The sequence below is a fragment of the Pongo abelii genome, chromosome 4, assembly GCF_028885655.2.
Source record: "Pongo abelii isolate AG06213 chromosome 4, NHGRI_mPonAbe1-v2.0_pri, whole genome shotgun sequence".
In the NCBI taxonomy this organism is placed as follows: Eukaryota; Metazoa; Chordata; class Mammalia; order Primates; family Hominidae; genus Pongo; species Pongo abelii.
Window position 1 is genome coordinate 18002771 of NC_071989.2, and position 12214 is coordinate 18014984.

The window sequence follows — 12214 nt, forward strand, 5'->3', positions numbered from 1 at the left end:
GGGATGTTCCTGGGGCATTATTCTTTGCTAAGAAACACATATTGGAAACTGCAGAGAGGCTCATGGGACAGCGGAAGCTTTTCTGATAAAATGATCCTGTGTGAATATCACTGATGCTCTTCTTGGCTCCTCCTCAGTCTTGGACCTGGATGTGATGGCTAGGTTGAGCCATCTTTCCATTGCCCAGGATGGAAATGACAGAGAAGCCATACCTGATCTTACTGAGCCATTTATGTGAGTTAACAGGTGATACCTCCAGATGGGTTCATGAGAACAAAATTCCTGTTTCAATCCATCTTACACTTTTCTGACACTTGTAGCAGAAAGCAACACTCGTCCATATAATGCATGCCATTCACAAACAGGAAATTTTATGAGATCTATAGTAACAAAATAAGTAACACCATTACAATTTGTATGTATATTATGTCTTTTAATAATAATGATTTGATTGAAAAGAATGTATTATTAAAAATAAATCCCATGGCATTAGCTCCAAGTGCTTTGATAGCGGGAGCTGTAATTTTTGATCAATATTTATTATCAAAGAATGTTTAGTTTTTATAAATAAATATATAGAAAGATAATTGAATATGTCTACAGAGAGGGTGAGTATAGATAAATTGTTAGAAATAAGAGTAACTGAATATATATAATGGTGTAATGAGTGATAATGATTTGAATGTTAGACATAAGTTGATGAGTATTAAATTGTGTAGTCTAGAGGATTGAAATGTTATCACCAAGAAATGATAACTGTTCAAAATAACCCTGGAGAATCCAGAGAGATTAGATTCTGACTGTCAGTGAGTCAAAGGAAAGGCTGCCAATGACATATGCAATGGACACCATTACAAGGGCCATAAGGTGGAGTATTGAGTTTAAAAGACATTAATACATCACAGAACAATTATTTCTGTTACTTGTTGTCCAGAATTCTGCCACAACAAACTGAAGGCACCAAATGGATATGAAAAACTCATTTAATACAGCAAAATATTTCTTACCTCTTTTTTTCCCCTGTAAGTTGATTCAAGTACAAAATTAATGAGGTCAAGATTGTATCTTAGATCCCTGGATAGCCTAGTTAATTTGCACAAAGAAAATTACATTTTATGAGTATGGACTCTATGACTAACTTTATCAGGTCACTTATGAAATATGTGTCACTGACCACAAGTGCTATTAAGTAAAAGTGCACAGATGTTTTAGAGAAAAGTCTGCATCGTTACTAAGAAACTGAACAACTAAAAATACAGAATGGCAGAATATAAGCATATGTTATTCATTTTATAGCTTAGTGGTTTTGATAAATATTTCTAATTGCAGAATTCTTTATTCATATACTTAAATGCCCGGTGTGTAAAACAGAGAGTTGCACTGGTTGATGAGGGAAAAAATTCAGGGTCTGTAAACCAACATTGTAAGGATTCTTATGTCTTCCTACTTCACTAACTCATGTCCTTTCATCTACCACCAAAACTACCCTCTGAAATAATTTTAAAAATGTGAGAATTAGGGCTCTGTGAGACACTGTTGTCAAAGCACTGATGTGGCCAGACATTCTCATTTTAGAAATTAGGAAATGACAGCTTGTCTGAGCTCACCCAGTCAGGCAGTGGCAAATATGGGACTTAAACTCAGGTAGTGACATTCTTTCTGTATACTGTAATTCAATAATTCACATTTATTTATCTCCTGCTTAACAGACTGAGTTGAGTTTTCCAGATTGATGAGTAGCTCTGCTCCACACTGTTATTTATTCAGGGATCCAGATTTGTTGCAATTCAATTATTCCATTGCTATCTTGTCATCATTTTTGTGAGGAAAATTTGTCTGCAAAACACTCTAATTGACACTGAGGAGAAGAGAGTCTGGGAGGGGACTGCCCATGGAATGTTGATAAACACTCTAGTTGACACTGAGGAGAAGAGAGTCTGGGAGGGGACTGCCCATGGAATGTTGAGCTAGGCCTGAGAGTGGAACTTGGCATAAGAGTGGACACATGGCTGAAGTTAACATCAAATGAGGCTGGACAGCCAGATGCCCAGAAGACAGAAAGACAGATTTTGATGAACAATTGGGAATATCTGTCATTGAACCCTATTAATTCCCATTATCTTCAGTTTTAATAATAAACTTACTAAATAGGTTTAAGAATTCTTCAGAGTTCTTTCACATCAGTTTTCTCCTGTGTCTTAGCCCCTTTGCACTGCTATAACAAAATATCTTAGACTGGGTAATTTATAATGAACAGAAATTTATTTTTTACTGTTCTGGAGGCTGGGAGTTCAAGATCAAAGTGCCAACAGTGGTGTCTGGTGAGGGCTACTCTCAGGTTTCAAAATGCCACCTTATGACTCTGTCCTTATATGGTGGAAGGAGGAAGGCCAAGAGTGGCCTGTGACCCTTTTGTAAGAATGCTAATTTGTTCATGAGGGTGACCTCTCACGGCCTAATCACCAACCTAAAGTCCTCATCTCTTAATACCAACACAATGGGAATTAAGTGTCAACATGAATTTTGGAGAGCATGTAGTCAAATCACAGCGTGAAAACCTAGTAAAGTTCAAAGAGCAGGAGTATACTTACAATCTTAAAAGTGAGTTTTAGGAAGTACAGCAATAAAGACCCTTTAAATCAAATGTTTGTCCAGCCTCTAACAATGGCAGCTCATTAGTAGAAACTATATCTGGCCAGGTTACAAAATCTTTCCTCTTTCTTTTCGTTTCTATTCCCTTACACATATTTTAGACCCTGTGGATTTTCTGATTCCCTTGGTAGAGGAAAGTGTAAGGTATTCTTGAACCAGAGTAGTATTCTGTTGGGGTCTTAGTTGATTTATTTTGGGGGCTTTTTTATTACTTGAATGTGTTACGACTGGCCAACACTTTCAACATAGTGAAAGGGCATAAAATAGACATTAACATAAAAATAGCTTCAGACAGATTAGTTTTTGAATAATATGAAACTCACAGAGGAAAATCAAATACTATGATACTATGGGTCAAGAACTGACTGATGTGAGTAAACTTCTTGTATTCAAAAAGATAAATGAAATACATGGCTGAGCTCATATTTGCTTTTCTGGTATTAATATCTTATGTGTGATAAAATATCAAATGTGAGAACACAACTTGGTGAACTGAAAACAAATAAGCAAAACCTCTCTGTATCTCTGTATTTATATCTCCCATTGCCTTGTTACAGAGGGAATTTACGGCAGTTTTGAAGGTTAAGAAGTTATATTGTAGGTAAGAGGCTCCTAGATTCTGCGTGTGAAATCTTTTTCTTTTTTTCTTGCACAATGTTTAATAGTCATGGGAAAAAGTCCTCTCTAGCCAAAAAAAGTTGGAAAATGATGCATACTTTAGTCTCTTTTAGAGATTTGCAGTAAACATCAACATAGTAAATTATATAAGGTGAACTGACTAAAAATATTCTGTTTAACTTTAATACTGTGTCTTCTGCACTGGTTTGACTATGAAGCATGCATTTCTCCTCTCAAAACATCTATTGTCATTGTACAGATTATGGATTAATATTTGCTGTTATTTTTTAACCATTGATAAGACTAATCTCAGACTTTTGAAAACAAGATAAAAGGCGTATATAAAATGTCACAAATATTTGATTTTTATTTAATTGTTGAAATATACAAAATGAGTGCAATTATAGAAATCTATAATATTGCCTGAGAATTTCAAATTTCACTTTCTGAAATAGCATTACCAAAGTTTCAAAAAGCAAAAGTACAGTTATTCTTGGGAATGCATTTTTCATTGTTCTTTTCTTGAGTTTCAATGTTTCCTCTTACACGTATGTGATATTACATAAATGCACAAATATGGCCATGCCAGTTATGCTTCTGGTTCTCTTCTTTTTTTCCCTGCTTCCCACCGTGCCTTTTTTTTTCCTTTCAGCCACATTGGCATTCCTGTCTCTACTCCAGAGAATGCATATCAGCCTATTACATATTATTCCATATATTTCATCTGGAATCATATATAAAAAGACACACACACATTTAAGGACGAGCTTCTGGAGGTCAACTTCTTGGATTTGCACCTTGTCTCTGACACTTACTGTGTGACCTTGGAGAATCTTTCTAACCTCTCAGTAACTCAGCTGATTTATTTGAAAACTGGGCTAACAGGGATGTTGTGAAGATTAAGTGCATTATTTCATGTTACGTGTTTAGAAAGGTACCTGGTATGTAATGAATGTTCAATAATGTCAGTGACTAGTATAATTTGTATTATATTATTTCATTTGTTGGTAGCTTGATTTCATATATACATAATTTTCTTCATCTTACTTTATTCATTTATAATAGTTTTACTTTGTGGAAATTATTCCAAATCAACTAATTTACCTTAAGTCAATGTCTTCATATTATTAGATGGCAAATTATTCAGCCATTTTCCTTGTCATGACATTCACTTATTTCTAGTGTTTATTGTAAATGATGCTACAATAAACACCTAGCTATGTATGTCCTTCTGCATCGGTTTATTTTCCCCTTTAAAATTAAAAAAAAATTGGCCAGGCGTGGTGGCTCATGGCTGTAATCCCAGCACTTTGGGAGGCTGAGGCTGGCAGATTACCTGAGGTCAGGAGTTCGAGACCAGACTGACCAACATGGCGAAACCCTGTCTCTACTAAAATTACAAAACTTAGCCGGGCATAATGGTGGGCACCTGTAGTCCCAGCTACTCTGGAGGCCTGGTGACAGAGTGAGACCCTATCTCAAAAAAAATAAATAAAATAAAATAAAATAAATTAAATTAAAAAAATTAAAAAATACTGTGGTGAAATACACGTAAAGTTTTTACCACCTTAGCAGTTTGTAAGTGTACAGTTCAGTAGTGTTAACTACATACACATGTTGTGCAACCAATATTCAAAACTTTCTTCATCTTGCAGTACTGAAATTCTATATCCATTAAGCATCAACTCATTTTCCCCCCCTTCCACATAGCCCCTGGAAACCACCCTTCTACTTTGTGTCTCTATCAATATGACTAGTCTGGGTGCCTTGTGTAAGGGGAATTATACAGGATCTTTCTTCCTGTGACTGGTTTATTTCATTTAGAATGATGTCCTCAAGTTTCATCCATGTTGTAGCAGATGACAGAATTTTCTTCCTTATGAAGCCCAATCATATTTTATTGCATGCATATATTATAATACCTCATCTTCTTTATCCATTATTCCCTTGGTTGTTGGTTGTTGGACACTTGTGTTGCTTTTATCTTTTGGCTGTTATAAATAATGCTGCTAAGATCATGGGTATGCAAATAACTGTTCCAAACTGCTTTTCAATTCTTTTGAGTATATACTCAGAAGTGGAATTGCTAAATCATATGATAATTCTATTTTTCATATTTTTAGGTACTGCTGTACTGTTTTCCATAGTGACTGTGCCATTTTACTGTATTGGTTTTTATTTCCGTGGTTTTCTGTTAACATTTTGATCCTAGTGTAGATTAATATCTTTCAGAGATTATTTGGATAGAAATAAGAAAAAAATGGTTTTAGTAGTGAAATCCACTAAAACCTATGGAATCATCTAGGAAGGAGTGTAGAAGAACCAGGTTTAGAATTGAAGTAGTTACTGTCTAACACATTATAAAGAGTTTTTGATAATTATGTAATAACTGCTGTAGAAACTAACATTTGACATTTAAGTGTATAATAATTATATTGTCATATGTTCATGGGTGTCTTCAGGAGCTGAAAATTCACCTTTCTATCTGAAAATGTCAGCACCTTTGCTATTAATAGCAGTAGTTTCTTATCAAGATCCAGAAATTATTTTTGAAACAGATGTTTTATTTTTCCTGTTCATTGTCCTTCTATTCTCTAGGTTTTAAATACACAAGTTATCTAATAAATGACCTTCATTGGCACCCATGGTCTTCTTATTATATCTCAGTTCTATAGAAATTATGTGATTTTAATTATATTTCTAAATTATGTTATGAAAATAATTTATATTCGTGGCTACCAGAAATCAACAATATGATGACAGATCCTAGTTTTCTACATACTTGTTTTGTTCTAGCAGGTGTGGAGTGGACCCTAGGATTCCTCATTTCCTTTTTTTTTTTTTTTTGAGACAGAGTCTTGCTTTGTCGCCCAGGCTGGAGTGGGATTCCTCATTTCTAATGGGCTTCCATCTGAGGCTGGTGCTGCTGTGGGGCTAGTGTAGGTCACACCTTGTGCAGCAGGGGACTAGAGGACCAACAAAGGTCTGGCTCCTATGGCAGCAAACAAGCCAGTTTTTAAAAGTAGCTTTTAATCTAAGGCATTATCTTTGTTGATAATGCATTTTTCCTAAGGTCAAAAAATTTATTCAGTTTAAACATGCTGAATTGATTTGTTTGATTTTGTATCTCTTTGCTCACACCATAACCACTGCATTCTTTTAACTACAGTCAACACTTTTCCTTCTTTGCGTCTTTTAACTTTTCCTCTTTGGCACTGAAGTACTGTGTTTTTCTGAGCCCCTAGATTGAAAATATCCAGTTACCAAATCTTTAACTTTTAACAGACTTGACATATCAAACTAATATATATGTATACATACTATAGTTATATGTAAACTATTTAGTATTATAAAGTATTATGGTAATTCGAATTCTTATATTTCTAAACACAGAAGACCATGTAGAAATGATGAGATAGTAATGACTATTGCATTATCATTTATCTTATGGAAATTCTGTATTCCATCAAACATACATGTGGTATGTGTCCAACATATAATTATTGCATTTAGAGAAATATTATGTCACCACCGACACACATGAAAACAAATACAATCTTCTTTTAACTAAAATTAGATGCCTTGAAGGGAAGGAGTATAGTTTACTAGAGCATAGAGCTGGCTCTCAGGAATCAGAATTTTATGACCTACACCAGGGTCTCCGGTTTCCAGGCCATGAACCAGTACTGGTCCGTGGCCTGTTAACAACCAGGCTGTACAGCAGGAGGTGAGCAGTGGGCAAGTGAGCAAAGCTTCATCTGTATTCATAGCTGTTCCCCATCACTCACATTAATGCCTGAGCTCTGCCTCCTGTCAGATCAGCAGTAGCATTAGATTCTCATAAGAGCACAAACCCTATTGTGATCTACGCATGCGAGGATCTAGGTTGAGTGCTCCTTATGAAACTCTACTGCTTGATTACCTGAGGTGGAGCCGAGGCAGTGATGCTAGTGCCGGGGAGTGGCTGCATATAAGATGAACATTAGCAGAGAGGTTTGACTGTACAGACAGCATGATAAATCAATTGTTTACAGACTCATATCAAAATCCTATCAGTGAGTGGCAAGTGACAATTAAGCTGCATCTGTTGGCAGGCTTTAAGTCCGAATGTGACAGTTATTTTAGCCCACATGTGGCCCTGTCGTTATTTTATTTACCACTTCTGCCCATGCCTCTTTCTTGCACTGCACACTTCAAGTTTTGGCAAACTCATGAGCTAACCCTAGCCAAAATGAGTAAAAAACAAGCATCACCGGAGAGCTTCTTTGAAAAGGAGGAAAGACCCAATGATGAGACAGAAGAAGACACTAAGATTGCCAACAAAAAGAAAGCCACATTTAAAAGAAAATACCAAGAATCCTACTAAAATTATGGGTTCAATGCAAAAGGTGATTCACAGTCTCCAAACCCACTTTGTATAATATGTGGTGATCACCTATCCAACGAAGCCACGAAACCTTCAAAACGGCTTTGTCTCATGGAGACCAACCACTCTGCATTAAAAGACAAGGCTTTGGAGTTTTTCAAATGAAAAAAATAATGTGAACACGAAGAGAAGCAATTATTGAAGGCCACCACTGCATCAGATGCATCTGCACTGACAACATCATTCTTGTGGCTAACCACATTGCTAAAGCTAAGAAGCCCTTTACTCTTGGTGAAGAGTTGATCCTGCCTGCTGCTAAGGACATTTGTTGTAAACTTTTAGGAGACACTGCCGTTCAAAAGGTGGTACATGTTCCTCTTTCAGCCAGAACCATATATAAATGAATTGATAAAATAAAAGACACTGAGACACCATTGTTAGAGACGATTAATGAGTCACTGTGGTATACAATCCAGGTTGATGAGTCTACTGATGTTGACAACAATGTAACAATACTTGTTTCTTTGTTTTTGAGATGGAGTCTTGCTCTGTCGCCCAGGCTGGAGTGTGCTTCCCGGGTTCAAACAATTCTCCTGCCTCAGTCTCCCGAGTAGTTGGCATTACAGGCGCCCACCACCGTGCCTGGCTAATTTTTGTATTTTTAGTAGAGACGGGGTTTCATCATCTTGGCCAGGCCAGTTTCGAACTCCTGACCTTGTGATCCACCTGCCTCAGCCTCCCAAAGTGCAGGGATTACAGGCATGAGCCACTGCCCCGGCCAACAATGCTTATTTTTGTGCAATATATTTTCAGGAGGATGTGCATGAGGAAATGTGTGCACTTTGCTTGCCAACCAACACCACAGCTGCAGCACTAGTCGAGTCTTTGAATGATTACATATCAGGAAAACTTAATTGGTCATTTTGTGTTGGTATATGCGTGGACAGAGTGGCCATGACTGGACAGCTTTCTGGTTTCACTACTTGGGTTAAAGAGGTTGCTTCTGAATGTGAGTCTATGCACTGTGTCATCCGTAGAGAAATGCTGGCAAGCCAAAAAATGTCACCTGAACTTAACATCGTTTTGCAGAATGTAATTAAAATTATCAACCACATTAAAGTACATGCCCTTAACTTATGTCTGTTCACTAAGCTCTGTGAGGAGATGGATGCGGAGCACACCTGTCTTCTCTTACACCTAGAACTGAGATGGCTTTCTAAAGGTAGATCACTGGCCAGAGTTTTTGAGTTATGAGAGCTACTCCAGAGATTTCTTTTAGAAAAAGTCACCACTGGCAGCACATTTCAGTGACATAGAATGGGCCACAAAAGTTGCTTACTCATGTGACGTATTCAACCTGCTCAACAAACTCAATCTATCACTTCAGGGTAGAATGACAAATGTGTTCAAGTCGGCAGATAAAGTGGCTACGTTCAAAGCCACATTGGAATTATGAGGGTGATGAGTGAACATTTTTTTTACATGATTCAATCATTAGCAGGAATTTTGAAAGAGATTGAGCCAGAGCCTTCTTTTTCACAGGTGGTACATGATTACCTACCTCAGGTTTCAAAAGAGTTTGAGCATTACTTCCCAACAATAAAAGACCCCTGAACTGGGAAGGAAAGGATCTGTTTCCCATTTGTAAATGAACCAGGTGAATCCACTTTGTCCGCACTAGAAGAGGATTAACAGCTTGAGATTGCAAATGACAGTGGCCTTGAAAGCATATTTGAGACAACTTCAAATCTCCATATGTTCTGGGTTAAAGCCGAGGTGGAATATCCTGAGATGGCCACAGAAGCACTGAAAAGCCTGCTTCATTTCCAGCTTCTTACTTTGTGAAGGACGGTTTTCTGTAGTGACAGCAACCAAAACAAGATTTCAGAGTAGACTGGACATAAGCAACAGACTTGGGGTGTCACTGTCTTCCATCACACCCAGATGAGTCCGTCTAGTTACCAGCTCAGGGCTCCCACTGATTCTACATTATGATGAGTTGTATAATTATTTCATTATATATTACAACATAATAATAATAGAAATAAAGTGTGCAATAAATGTAATGTAATGCTTTAATCATCCCGAAACCATCCTCCACCATGGTCCATGGAAAAATTGTCTTCCATGAAACCAATCCCTGGTGCCAAAAAGGTTGGGGACTGCTAACCTAGACAGTTTCAAACACCTGGAGGAGTCCAGATATTGAATCATGGATCAGGGATTTGTTTGCCTTACAACTGAGGGCCACAGACAATTAGATGGTGCATAGTTGAAAGGAAATAAGACACAAGACTGCCATTGACCTCAGGAGTGAATTCAAGGCACCAGCAATGGAGTTGATCATTGTACTAAAAAGTGAGTAGGAGTTCAGCTCACTGATAGAAGAAAAGCCAAAGAAAAACTCAGAGTGGCTGCCTTCTCAGTCCTGAGCTTCTCCTTCCCTGGGCAGATTGGTCTCTCTGTTATTCTTTCCCCCTCTCCTTTTTCCCTGTGACTTTTGATCTTTCTCATTCTGTTTTTCTTTTTATTTATTCTCCTCTTCAACTCTAGTAGGCATCATTGAGACCTCCATATGCTTCTCATTATTACAAAGAAAATCACAATTCTGATATTAGATGCGAGTCTGATGGAAGTAATTCTGATTAATTGATTCTAGCAACATGAATATGTTGCACGTAGATCTCAGCTTGAAATGCCTTGATTTGGAAGTTAATACTAGGTAAGAAAATGCTTATAAATGTTTACTTGGGGATTCAGAACTCAGAAGTATAGGTGTAGTAGTGTCAGCATTTTACACAGAACAAAAACTTTTTTTTTTTGGACTGAGTCTCGCTCTGTCCCCCGGGCTGGAGTGCAGTGGCGCGATCTCGGCTCACTGCAACCTCCGCCTCCTGGGTTCAAGCGATTCTCCTGCCTCAGCCTCCTGAGTAGCTGGGACTAGAGGCGCGCACTGCCACACCCAGCTAATTTTTATATTTTTAGTAGAGACCGGGTTTCACCATGTTGGACAGGATGGTCTCGATCTCTTGTTCTTGTGATCCGCCTGCCTCAGCCTCCCAAAGTGCTGGGATTACAGGCATGAGCCACAGCGCCTGGCTGACAAAAACATTTTTACGGAGAAAAAAAGGTAGAGGTAAAAGACCCCTAACTTAAGCAAAGTATTTCTATTTCTGTAGGCTGGGCACAGTGGTGCATGCTTGTAATTCTAGCACTTTGGGAGGCAGATGGCTTGAGCCCAGGAGTTCCAGACCAGTCTAGCCAACATGGTGAGACCCTGTCTCTACAAAACATAAACAAATTAGCCTGGCATGGTGGCACATGCCTGTAGTTCTAGCTATGTTTGAAGGGCTGAGGTTAGAGGATTGCTTGAGCCCAGGAGGTCAAGGCTGCAGTAAGCACTCCAACCTGGGCAATAGATTATGATCCTGTCTCTAAAACACACACACACGCACACACACACACATGTCTGTGTGAGAGAGAGAGAGTGTGTGTGTGTGTGTGTATATATATATATATCTCCTAGTTGGTGAGTATGAATATAAACTACCATAGTTAATATTTTTATATTGCTATTAGAGCTGAAAAATGTTTGGAAGCCAACCATTTCCTACTTCCTAATTATCCCATTTACAGGAGAGGATATTAAAGTCATTTAAAGCCTACATGACCATTAATCCTACCCCTTATTTTCTTTTTCTTTCTTTTTTTTTTTTTTGAAACAGAGTCTTGCTCTGTAGCCCAGGCTGGAGTGCAGTGGTGCAATCTCGGCTCACTGCAAGCTCCGCCTTCCAGGTTCACACCATTCTCCTGCCTCAGCCTCCCGAGTAGCTGGGACTACAGGTGCCCGCCACCACGCCCAGCTAATTTTTTGTAGTTTTAGTAGAGATGGGGTTTCACCGTGTTAGCCAGGATGGTCTGGATCTCCTGACCTTGTGACCCGCCCGCCTCGGCCTCCCAAAGTGCTGGGATTACAGGCATGAGCCACCATGCCCGGCCTCTTATTTTCAATATAAACTTTTTTTTTTTGCTTATTTCCCCAGGTGTATAGGTAATAATGATAATCAAAACAATTATAAAACTAGAATTAGATACACATACATACATACACATTATATTTTAATTCAGAGTGATTTAGGTCACTAGGCTTGCTAAAGTAGTCTCAAGAAGTATGTATATATGTGTATGTGTGTGTATATATATATACACATATATATGTATGTATATAAATATTTGTATTTGTATTCATTTTTAAATATTAAAATGTCTGTAGAAGAGTCATGAGACTTTAGAATAAAAATAACGAAAACAAATACCAATGTATTTACTGTTAAGTCTGCAAGTCATAAAAGAGATCCATTTTCATGAGTTCTGCTGTGCTAACCTGTGGAAAACAAAATATGAGCAGGGTTTAACTTCTGCAGTTATAATTAATCTTTCTAAATTTAACATCATTCTACAATAATAAAATTTTTATCTAGTCCATGTTAAGTGTGTAAATAAATTCAATGCAAAGTAATGTTTAAACATTTTTGGCTGTTGCTTTTCTAAATTCATCTAAGGCATTTTCGTTTAGGT